Source organism: Copadichromis virginalis, linkage group LG5, assembly GCF_057382275.1.
Source record: "Copadichromis virginalis isolate Kocher_CV1m ecotype Utaka linkage group LG5, C_Virginalis_male_GT1.1, whole genome shotgun sequence".
Classification (NCBI taxonomy): Eukaryota; Metazoa; Chordata; class Actinopteri; order Cichliformes; family Cichlidae; genus Copadichromis; species Copadichromis virginalis.
Genome location: NC_140622.1, coordinates 38,360,893 through 38,374,139, shown reverse-complemented (window position 1 = coordinate 38,374,139; position 13,247 = coordinate 38,360,893).

The following is a 13,247-nucleotide window of genomic DNA, read 5'->3' as shown; positions in this document are numbered from 1 at the left end:
AATCCTCTACTTCAACACAAGGTGGCGATATTTACCCACTGAAGCTCTCTGGGGTGACTAAATGGGCTCTCAGCTATGCAATCAATGTGCAGCTGCTCATGAGAACACAACAACATTATGCACAGATCCTAAAAACTGCATGATACTTAATCATTTCCAGAAGTACTAAAATACCTTTTCCAATATAGATTTACAGTGAATTACACTGTGTGCTGCAATTTACGGCTCCAATTAGTCAACGGATACTTTACATCTCTTCAGACTCAGACTTTCAGGTGGGGACCAAATAATGTTGCTATTTTACAATCCAGAGCAAAATGATGCCAAAGTAAACCTGACCTTTAAACTTTTGGGTCTAAAATGTCTTTTTATCATTTTATTTTATTAGGCCTGTTTGTGAAATTGTGTCATAATTTCCATCTTTGAATTGCCAGTTGTTCTATGAGCTCATGGTGACTCTAACCTTTGACCTTTGAACATAACATTTTTATTATTTATTCTTTGAGTTAAAGGGAAGGTTTGGGACACATTTAAGGAAATCGCCTAAAGGTTTTAAAGAGATGTTCTTTTTGAGAATGGAAAACCTCTGCAGCCTCATCTGTCATAGGTACAGAAACATGAGGCTCAATTTAAAGGACCGGTGTGTCTGACTTAATGAGCTCTAGTCACAGACACAGAACGAAACTAAATATAGTATTTGTAGTTATTTTTAATCAATCAACCATAACTATATACTGCTGAGCTTCTGTTAAATTTTGTTAGCTCCTTTTATCCTGTTTCCACAGCAGACCAGGATGGACAAACCCAACACCGGCTCTGTACACATCTTTTATAATTTACACTGAACTGAGCGCGCCTCACCAGGACCTGTGAGGAAGCGGTTTTCTTTTTGTTGTAATTATGCAGCCTCACCACTAGATGCCACTAATTCCCACACAGTAGTTCTTAAACTGTATAATTTAGTCAGTGGAACTTGTCTTCATTTGACTTGAGAAAAATAAAATAAAATAAAACCGTTTTTTTGGTGTCAGATTTAGGCAAGCAACAAATTGCTTTTTCATTTTCAAATTTGAATATAAAAGCACAAGTGGCATCCAGTTTGAGGCAGAGTGTTAAATCATTACTGTTGTTAAAGTTAACACAAACAGTTGTAAAAACTGTAGGGAAGTCAAAGAGTTCCTGGATGCATGGGAAAGTGTCTGTAACACATCAGTTGAAATCATGCCTTGTGTCTTGGTGTGTTATTTAAAAAGAAAACAGTACTCAAATGTCCACTTTAAGCTGTTCTCAGCCATTATCACTCAGACTTAACACTTTGCTATACAAATTTGAAAGACCTAAAGTTATTCAGCAACTCTGCGTTATTTTCTGGTTTTTTGTTTTCTCACGAGACCCTGATAAGTCCTGCTGGAATTTTGCAACAGGTTAAGTAAGAAGTGTCAACCTTGGAAAGTGTAATTTACTTAATGAGAATTACTAAAGTCAACCACAGAAAAATCAGTGTGAAGCAAGTGATGGCTGATGTTAAGTGGACTCGAAGAAATAATGTGTTTATTATTTCCGTACTGGCAGAAGTTCAGAGTGCGGTAGACAAGTTAACAAGGCTGTCTGGGAAAGTTGACAGGAATATGTTGGTGTGGAAGGAGGAGCAGGGGGTGGGGCTTCAAATTCAAATTCAAATTTTATTTGTCACGTACACAGTCATACACAGTACGATATGTAGTGAAATGCTTGGACAACTGCTCGTGACCTAAAGAGAACAAAAAAGGAAAGGCTATGAATAAGATAGGAAATAAATATGAAAAATTAAAAAGGGTAAATTTAACTAGGAAGGAATAAAATATAAATTAAGGTTAAAAATGAAATAACTGTACAACACAAATTAGAATGAAGGGTAAATTTAACTGGGAAGAATAAGATAAAATATATAAATTAAAGTTGAAAATAAAACGCGTAGAACGCGTCTTACCCTCATGTGAAAAAGGTTAAAAAATGAATTTTTGCCTGACTCATTGGGGAAAATGGATGAAGAAACAAATTTGTTTAGCTTTAACAATTAATTCAAGCATCGAGCCACCCGTTCACTCATCATTTACTGTGACTGCGCCTAAGGTGACGTTTTGATCAGAAAATGTAAAACGAGGAGTCGTGATTTAAAATATGGATAGAAAATTAAACGCTGTAAGATTGTGATATGTTGGTATGCTTTAAAAACACAATAAATCAGACATAATACCAAATCAGCTCATCAGTATCTCTCCACACTCTTGGATCGCTTTAAAAATCAGTATGTGATGTAATTCTGTTTGTTTACATGTGCTGAATACACATCAAGATCCAATGATATGAGACTGCCTTTTTTTCTACTGTTGCACACACTGAGTCTGACTGGCTACATTTACTAGTCTATGAGATGAAGCATGCGTTTAAGAGAAAAAAGAACACTGATACCTTTGATGGAAACACGTGAGATTGGTACACATTTGTTTTTATTTTGTACGTGCAGTTAAAGAATGAAAGTGCTGAGCTAAAGAGTCTACAGACACCGAAGACTTCCTTGCAGACTGTAATAGTAATGACAGAGGAAACGCTCCCAGCTCCAGCTGCAGCCCAGATGTCAGAAAAGACAGATGGCACATGGACTAATACTTGTAAATAAAGTATAGGCACTAGGTTGATGAGTGCAGCTCTTCCAGAATATTAGCAGATCTGTTTAACCACCTGTTTAATTAAGCACATTTTCAAATATTTTTACTACTTAGGCTAAACTTAATTTAAAGTGATGTACTTAAATTGTTGTACATACTCTGCTACTTCAAAACAGTCAGATATTTTAGTTACTAGAGATCAAAACTGATCTCTGATGTTAGTTAACTTCGCTTTGGTTGCTTCCTGTTTTACTTGAAATGTTTGTTTGTTTGTTTGTTTTCTTTTGTTCCTTTCCCTTCTAGGATCAGATTGTTTCCACCTGCCCTCACCCGTGTCTCATTACCTCCGTCTGTACAGTATGTGTAGTCCTGCCTCTCTTTTCTTTTTCTGATCGTCTATTTATGCTCTATGGTCTTTATAAACTAAGTTACGGTTTCCCAGTCATCGTTCAGCCTGAATCTTACACTTGGGAACTCATGTTATGTTTAAAGTGGTCTTAGCATGTCATTAGCCTTCAATGTCTAACATTAGTAGCATAAAATCCAAGTTTCTGAAGGTTTGTATGTTCAGAAACCTTTGGCTAAAAGCCTGATATCTAAAACTCCAAAAGAACTGTATGATTATAAACTGTAATTCCATTTATATGTGCAAGAAGCAAATAGGAAGTCTGTTGGCTCAGCTGTTTTGATATTAGCTATTCACTAGCAATGAGTCTGAGCTAATGCGCATGCTCCATCAGCCCAAAGTTTTAGCAGAGTTGCTAGGCATCTTATGAGCTAACCAGAATGCACGGGGTTAGCTAATCTCTGAGCTAAACAACTCTCCTGAATCACAAACAAAGAATTACAAATAAATACATGAAATTAGCTATACTGAAAAGATCACAGTGCTACATCTTATAAATAAATAAGATGCCAATATTTGTGGGTATGGAAATGACACAGGAGGCGCTAGCAAGAGATTATTAAAGTGAAACTACTTGTTCGTGTCAAGCTTTTGTTGTCTATACGATATATGCATATGATAAATGTACAGTAAAGTGGTTTACATGGCAACTGCCTTCATTGTTTGACATAAACGCTTGTTCTGCTTGGCCTGTAATTATTTTTGACTCTCAGTCATGAGCAATTTTTTTTGTTCAAGAGAACTGGAGTAAATCTGGCCTCTGGCTAACGGCACCCAACATTGCATGTAATTACACATCTAAATGGTTAAACATATAGACGAGTAAAAAGACATTCTTCCTTGGCACGCTGGGACAGAGTTGCTACAGAGAAAAGAAAACAAGACACTGATAATATACAGCCTTGATGAAAGCAGTTAAACATCGCTGACAGGCAGCAACAGCACAGTCATTAAATCTGAACTTTTACTGTCTGAAAGCCGTGTGGAATTTGTGTGATACAAGTTCAAATGAATATGAATGAAAGATTATCTCCTAAGATCATTTCTGTATGTAAAAGTTTACTAATTTAATTTAAAAAGAGCCAAATTTGTTTTGCACTGTTGATCCAATGATTATACCATTATAACAACTTATGGACAACAGCATAAAGCACAGGTTGAAGATCACCAATCAACTTGGAATTAGTGTGTTTTTTATTGTGTCTGTGATGATATTCTGATTTATAGTAACTCAAAAGGTTTGCAACCAAAACATCCATCACACAATAGTCCATTGTTCCACTGATGATCTGTTATTGTAATAAGCATAAGCACTGTCAGTTATTTAAAGCAATCTTATTTTGCCAACTTCCCAGCCATGCAGTTGGACTGTGTGCAGGGGCTGATTATAATGAACACAGACACTATACTTAGAATAAACTTGAATCCCTTTAATGCTAGCAAGCACAGCATGTACAAACAATGAAAGGTAGTATAATATAGCTTATTTTGACTCAGTCCCAGTTATAGCAAGGTCTATAATTTGTCACGCAACCACTGTTTTTGTAGTTTTTCCATCTACACCACCACAGTGGAAACAATTAAGATGTGATTAATGTGCAGACTGTCAACTTACAAAACTTCTGCAGGAATTACAGCCCTAAAATTAATTGGACAAACTAACACAATTTTAAAACTAAGAATTGTTCCTAATACTTGGATGAAAATCCTTCGCAGTTAATCACCAAAAGCTGTATTTCCTAACCTGAGATGCTCTTTTAGGCATTTCCTGTAGCACATTCTGCTTGTATTTGGGTCATTTTGGTTTTAGTTTTGTTTTCAGGTTTCCTTTATAATAAATGAAAAGCACGATGAGATCAGGTGACCGACTTGGTCATTGAATATTAGTCTATTTCTTTTTCTTGAGAAACTCTTGGGATATTTTAAACTCCTATTTTGCATTTTTTGCAGGGTCGATATCTGCTTACACTGCGAAGTGCTGTTAGGTCAGCAATATTTAGCTGCATCTAAGCAGAGAGTATTGCCGTGTACACTTCTGAATCCATCCTGCTCCAATCCTGAATGGCAGCTTTTTCAATCATAATTGTAATCTGAATGCACTGTGGTACCATACACATTTTGCTTTTTAAACATATCTATATAAAATCTCTATAGCCTCCTCTTGTTCATGTGAAAAAAAAATTATGTGTTTATTTATTCATTTCTATTTGTATTTTTCATTTATCACATCTTGGCGACCCCTGTGCATCCATCCTAGCAGGAGAAGGCAGGAGGCTGTAGATGGGGAGCTCACAGCCAAAGGATGAGAGTCCCAGATGACCAGAGGCAACAGGCAGCCACCCTGGTACGAGTCGAGAGGAGAGTCCTAAGGCCCAAAGACACAAGTGGTGACCATGTCCCAAAGGGACCTGCTACATCTATCAGCAGTGTAGTGTTCATCGTCAGTTATCACTAGTAACTCAGTTCCACTGGCAGTCATAAATGCCCATCCCATTACATTCCCTCCACATTGTTTGGCAGATGATGTGGTATGCTTCACATCATGGACTGTTTCTCTTTCCCCATACTTTTGTTTTCCTGTTATTCTGGTTGATCTTCCTTTTTGCTCTTGAACATAACCAGATGCTGGCACGTTGGTGTAAACCCAGTTTACGTATTTGGAGACATCTCTTGATTATAGACAATGACAATAACACAGAGGTCGGTACTACAATCACATTCTGATTTAAAATCCCCTGTGGTGCTGTACAGAGGCTGAATTGCAAAATTGTTGGGCTTTTTCCAAAAAAATTATGGACAAATTGCCTTGTAGAGAAAGTATTTGAAGGTAGTTAATTTTTGTTTGTATCATTTAATTGAATGAGTTAAAAAAAAGTTTCTATTTATGTTTCTAATGTTTCTATCTTTTGTTTATATTTATGTCTGTATTACCTATACTGCAGGAAAACACAGCTTCCTGTGTGTTGTCACTGAGACTTTCCCCCACACACACTATCTCAAAATAAACAGTAGATTGCATCAGTTTATGTTGCACAAAATATTTTGAAGTGAGAAGTGAGAGAGCAAAATGCTTTATGGGTGAAGAGAGCTTCACAAAAAGGAAAAAAGAGAGAGCAAATGAGAGAGAACTTGAGTCATTACTCAAATGACCCGAGGCTGGTACCCTCATATGCAACAGGACTTAACTACAGAATACAAGAATTCCCCGCTTTCGTGCTTTTGTCTGATAATTACACAAACAAATGAGGTAATCTGGAAGAGCTCAATAAACTGTGAAAAGAAATTTTCCATATATGCACGCATACACGTACACGCATGGATCTGTAAATCCAGTAACCTGGAAAAGCTTACTTGTGTACTTGTGATTAGTTATGCATGAATGGAGGGGGAGGCAGTAGTGTCTTTTGAATGATGAAGTCAGACAGTAATCCTCTAACCTGGCCAGGGGTTATGCTGTCAACTGTTTGTTTTGGATTATGTCAGGAAGGTGACCTGTAACGTCTGGTCAAGACTCACATAACACCAGGGTTACTGGAGGTGACAGCGGAAAAGATGTATTTATAGAGAAAAAGTACAATAAATAGGGTATTAAATAGCCACATAGTGGAAAGCTGAAGTCTTTGATGGAAAGGCCTATAAATAGCATTGTGCTTCAGGTATATTTTGGTTTCCTTAAAGATATTTTATTTAACTTGCTATTAATTTTGTGATATTACAGTATGTAGATTGAAATGTGTGACGTTTTCTGAGTGGTTCTCTTTCAACACAACTATAACAACACGTGCAGTGAGCACATTTTTATTTGTTCCTCATTAGGACCAATTACTAGAAAGCAGTTTTCAGATTAAGAACTGACTTGTAAAAATAAAGTCAAAGACGGCACACAAAAAAAAAAAAACAGCTCTGGATGAAGTGTTTCTCAGGCTTTGTTTTCCATTTCCCTTCATTTTTTCCCCTTCTGGCATCACTGAGAGCTTGTCAGGGCTCATTTAGCAGGGGCGTGCACCTTTGCTGCACATTGCACTTCTCAAAGATAATTTGGAGCTATATTAATGCACCAGTTTCTCCCACGTCTTCTCCTTTTCCACCTACTTTGTCTCAGTTTAGTGACTAAGATATTGTTTTTGATGGCCAAACACAAAAGTACAGTATAAAATAACTCCTATTCAGTTAAAAGTTAAAGCAATATTGCGCTTAAAAAGATTAAGAACTTAGTAACAATAAAAAGTCCACTTTATTAACTTCCAGTCACAGAGAAATGTATTTGCCAACACTATTAGTGTGAAGTGTCTGTGAGTTTATTACATTTTCTTTTACTATATTAACAAGGAGCCTGAAAACTGTTCAGCCCTCGGAGAAAAGAATGCTAATTGCTCACAGAGAACTTGGACCCATCTCACAACCGGGTCAGCTGTCTGCCAGGCGCTCAGCTGGTAGTATACAGATTAAAAAACAGGTGGTTTCATTTGCACTTTTTTTCTCTTTTTCAGTTTTACCTCTGCAGTGATCACTGGTCTTACTCACTGATGAGTTTAACAAAAAAGAAAAGCTTTGCAGTAAATGTTTGGACACTCATAGTGGGAAGGAGAGGCATTAAATCAAGCTTTTCTAGTCTCCCTGACCACTCAGAGTACTTTATATTACCATAGCATAATAGGAGTGTTTCGTGATTTATAACTTGTGTGTGTAAAAGAGGATAGCACAGTTGGTAAGCATCTGTGGGCTGTGGTTTCACTGGAAAAGTCCCTAATACTATTTTTCTTCATAAAGCATCTTTTAAATGGACTTTAAATAATTTGGGATGCATCAGCTTTTATCTGGCATCAGCAGTTAAAGATAATTATTGGAGCGGGAGCAGCTGATTGGAGAAAACAAAACAAAAAGGAAAGACAGAGGATTGGTCCAGTGGAGAGCCCTCCCTGTAAATGAGAGGAAGGAGGTGAAAGAGCTGAAGATGAAGTGAAGAAAAAGTGTATGGGATTCATTCATGGGTGGATTTCCTTTCTGACAAATGTCCTCTTAACATGGAATGTAACAAGTAATGGATGGAGTGTGTTCAGTGTAGTGTGGATGTGTGTGTAATTTCTATAGTTTATGTGACACCTGGCATTTGTTCATTTAGAATAAAGCTAAATGTTCCAACCTCTCCCCCAACTCTCCACTCATCTTCCCTCCTGCCAGCCAAAATGTCTCGTCATGAGAGGAGAGTGAAGGTATGCCAAAAGGAAATAGCTCCACAAGTCACTCATCCAAACCTACAAAGAGCTGCTGCAATGAGCTTTTTAAAAGAAGAGCCTATAAAAGCAAAGGAGGAATGGAGTGTGAGCGCTTCTGTGGCTTTGTTCATTTTTCTGTTTCTGGTTTGTAAACATTTTAATCTCAGATTACTTTTATTTAATTTTTCTATTTTCTACCCACTATTTAGAAACATCTTTGACTTGTGATACTTTATAACCACTAACTAACCACTATTTTATGTATCCAGTGAGAGTATCCAGTGAATGTTTGCATTCTTAGACATGCATTCTTTGGGCATGTTTGCTGAAAACTATTCATTCTGATTTATGTCTACAGATTAATGGTCTCCTGTATTCCTTAAAATTAACTTCTTATTCTACACAAGCATACGTCTACTGGTTATGACTAAAGCAAAAAACTATCCATTAATTTACAAGGAGACATCAAATCTAAAAAAAAAAAAGATCACTGCTCGTTTAGTGAAAGAGTGAAGATGTCAGTTTACCTCTTCACTCTCTGTTGGCACCTGTAGGTGGCACACTCTTCCTGGCAGTATTCGTGGCTAAGCAGCGAGGTTCAGTGTGGAGCCCTTTGGCTCTGGCCCACTCTCTGCTGTGTATGAGAGCATTGTATCAGTGAGATACAGCTAGCACTTCTTAGCCTAAAAAAAGAGCTCAGGCGCTATCTCAAAATCTTGCTCCTCCTCTCTTCTGTTTCTATTTTTTCCATCTCTTTCTCAGCGCTCTCACAGCCGTCTCTCACTGTTTTACTGTGTCTGGCCTAATTACACCAAACCACTGACCTCAAAACACAGCAAATCACTCACAGAGTGATTTATTGCCAGTGTTCTTTGCCTGTAAGCACATAAACCAATCTAACAGAGAGTGATGGTGTAAATATCGTAGAATACACACAAAAAAGTTGCTTAGGCAATTATTTGGAGATGAGCTGATCATCCAGGTGAAAACTGTATACCTTTTATATTGGACACTGTCATAATAGCACACTGCTGACATGAAAAGCTGACATGGGTATAAACCTGTTTCCATGGCAATAGTGAGCTAAAGGTCAGGCCAGGTTTCCATAAAGCTGTCATCAGATGAAGCTTCTGCAGGAGTGAGGTGATGACCATTAACTGTGTCTGTCGGACCGAGGTGTTTTGTACTTGCCGTGTCTGTGTTCTCAGCGGAAACACCAAGTGAAGCACATTAAGCAGGCAGTTATCCGGATACGGCTATGTGATGAAAACCTTGTAATGAACACATCAGCTAAGTTGAGAAATGAACACTTTTTTTTATATTATTATTCTTTTTCCAGCAACATTCACTTGTAATTATGGCAAAGTTATTAATGGATTTATATGCAGGCACTAAAAGCAGCTGGTAAGAGAAAAATTGCCTTGTATTAACAATAAAAGAATAAGTTGATTTAAAGTTTTTCAATTCTTGATCCAGAAAACTATAGCCAGTGTGTACTTTTGAGTGTTTTTGTTTTTTGTTCAGTTTTCTTTAAGTGAAAATCCTCTCTGCTGAAAAATGAACAGGAAGCAACAAAACCTACAAATAGCTGGAGACTAGCTCAAAAGGGAGTCAGTCCCGACAGACCAACTTTACATCAGAAAATCTGAAGCCTGGTACAAAAAACACTTTGAAATGTAATTTTACTGATTATTTTCTCCCTTTCTACAACCAAATCATTAACATAACATAACATTTCAATCAAACTGCTGCAAAACTCTCTAAAGCAATAGGTCAGTCCCTGGTGACTTTAAAGACCCTTTCTCGTAATCATACTGTTCTCCTTCTCCAAACTGTTCGTCTTGGTTCTGCTGAGGTCCTGCGCACAATATACCCACAGCTTTGTCATCTGAATGTTGTAGCTCTTTACTGTCACCAGGGGGCAGTGTCACAAACAACTGCTTTGTGGGCTACAATAGACTATGCACGTTAGCATATGCTACTTCCGGTGCGGAAACTCCTGTGGGGAGCTTTGTTTCCGGTGTCCTATTCGCGCCCTGTTTACCGTCCAGAACAAGTTAAGCAAATGAATGAATCAAGTGGCGATTTACATTTCTATAGATGTCGTGGGCATTTACCCAATATATCTGTAAATGATGTTCATCGACTTGTCGATATTTTTCCCCCGCACCTCAGAGCAAAAGAGAAAAGGGATTCAAATGTTATATTTCTCAGTATCTGTAAACAGCGGTCCCTCGTTTATCGCGGGTGTTATGTTCTAAAAATAACCAGGGATAGGTGAAATCAAGTAGCCAATTTTATTTTTTGATGGTGCAAAACGTTTCGTAGACATCGTCGACATACAGTACTGCACTTCAGTCACACTGCTAGCGATCGATGCAGCGATTCTGTACTGTACAGGAGAGACGTCACGGAGGAGATCGTCTGCAGCGATCAGGACGCAGGACACAATGTGACGTAAAAAAAAGCATGCAAACTTTCACTAAAAAATCTGCGAAACAGCGAGGAAAAAGGTGAACCGCGTTATAGCGAGGGACCACTGTAATTTTGAAGGTAAGTCACAACATACCCTTCGTAAACACTAATGTATAGAAACCCTTACCAGCAATACTCCTTCGTTTTGTACATACCTTTTTGGGGGGGCAAAGAAAAAGCAAGAAGGTATTGGAACCGGAGAATGAACATTTTGCGGTGCTGCAAATGCTTGCGTTTGATGCATTGCTTTGATTGTTTTGCCACTAGTACCTGGCATGCTATGCGCGAAAGTCACGTGGTCTGTCAATCTCTATTCATTTTTTGTGTGGCTTTTTTTTCACGGTTTGTTAACATGCTGTGTAGGTGTGTACTTGACTAGCTGATATCGACATAACGGGGGAACATCTGGTTTGACTATTGTTCACCTGTAGTTTGAATGCTGAACATTTGCCTGTTTAAATCATAATAACTGTCACTATACAGAGATGTGCTTCTGAATGTGGACGATGTGTCTTCTGATTTTGTAATGCAGTTCTGCTTGTGTTGAGTGATGTAAACAACTGATCGATCTAAACTCTTTAAACGTCAAAATTGATCATTTGATTTTTTTATGACACAACAGTGGTGAGTGTTCCCACCTTCTGCTCTTTGTAACTTAACGCGATCTTTCCTTTTTCCATTTTTGGACATGATTTTGGAGTATATCTTCGCAGTAGCGATTGGCCGCAAAGTAAAGCTATACCGGAAATGTACAACCCCACATCCGGTCTCAAACCAGGAAGTTAGCATTTTCTCGTGCGCAGGGTCTCACAGCTTCATCCACATCAAGCTACTTGCTATTGGGAGAACTACACAAGCACATTTGCACTGGTGCACTAGGCTTTCCATAGGCAAACAGATACAGACATGCTACCATAAAACAACCAATTCCTCTTAGCAACTTGAATGGCATCATCTTCTTTTAGAATAACCAACTGTCCCATATTTAGTATTTTTAATGGTTTTTTGGCAAAGTTGTAGGGTAGGCTCATCTGGGAGTTTGGGAAGTAAAATATACTTTTTCATTCATGTGTTTCGTAGCACTAGCCAATGTCTGTTCATCTGTTGGTGTAGCTTGCTAACCACACTAGCTAGCATTAGCTATTAACTTAGCAATTCGCAGTCTCATATTTTGTTCAGCTGTGTTCCGCAGGTGTGTCCACTTGGCTCCATCACCTCCTGTGTATACATTGTCTGTGTCTCAATCTGTTCTCCGTATGTTTTCCCTCATGTATGTGTGTGAGCTGCTGTCCTTCTGTTAGCACTGAGTCCGTTTTGCTTTATTCCTGCTTTAACCCCCACCTATATTCCCTGTTCACACACGACTGTGTTGCTAAACACGAGTCCAACATCATCATCAATTTTGCGGATAACACAACCGTCATAGGCCTCATCACAGGCAATGATGAGACGGCCTATAGAGAGGAGGTGATGGCACTGTACGAGTGGTGTCTGGAAAGTAACCTGACTCTCAACATCAGCAAAACTAGAGAGATGATAGTGGACTACCGGAAACGACCAGTCAGAGAACACCAGCCCATCCACATCAACGGTGTCAAGGTCGAAAGGGTCAGCAGCTTCAAATCCCTTGGAGACAAGATCACAGAGGATTTCTCCTGGACCCTTCACACAGACACTGCTATCAGGAAAGCTCGCCAGCGGCTTTATTTCCTGAGGAGGCTGAGGAAGTTTGGCATGAACGCCAACATCACCTCAAATTTTTACAGCTGTGCAATTGAGAGCTTGCTGACGAGCTGCATCACAGTTTGGTACAGAAGCTGCTCTGCCAGCAGCCGTAAATCACTACAGAGGGTGGTGAAGGCAGCAGAGCACATCACTGGCACGAGGCTTCCTGCCATTCAGGACATTTATCTCCAGCGATGCCTCCGTAAAGCACACAGCATCATCAAGGACCACAGCCACCCAGCACATCAGCTGTTCTCCTTGTTACCATCTGGCAGACGTTACAGGAGCCTGTCTGCTCGGACTACAAGACTCAAGAACAGTTTTTACCACCAAGCCATACGACACCTCAACCACAACACTTAAACACACACAACACAGTCCACAGGACGCACTCAGAAGCTACCCTGCAGCTTTACAAGTACTCTGTTTAATCTGCACTGGTCACTCCACTTTATTAGGGCCCGAGCACCGAGAGTGCGAAGGCCCTATTGTATCTGCTCCGTTTCTTATTATTATTATTAGGGCCCGAGCACCGAGAGTGCGAAGGCCCTATTGTATCTGCTCCGTTTCTTATTATTATTATTATTAGGGCCCGAGCACCGAGAGTGCGAAGGCCCTATTGTATCTGCTCCGTTTCTTATTATTATTATTAGGGCCCGAGCACTGAGAGTGCGAAGGCCCTATTGTATCTGCTCCGTTTCTTATTATTAGGGCCCGAGCACTGATAGTGCGAAGGCCCTATTGTAATTGCTCTGTTTATTATTATTATTATTATTA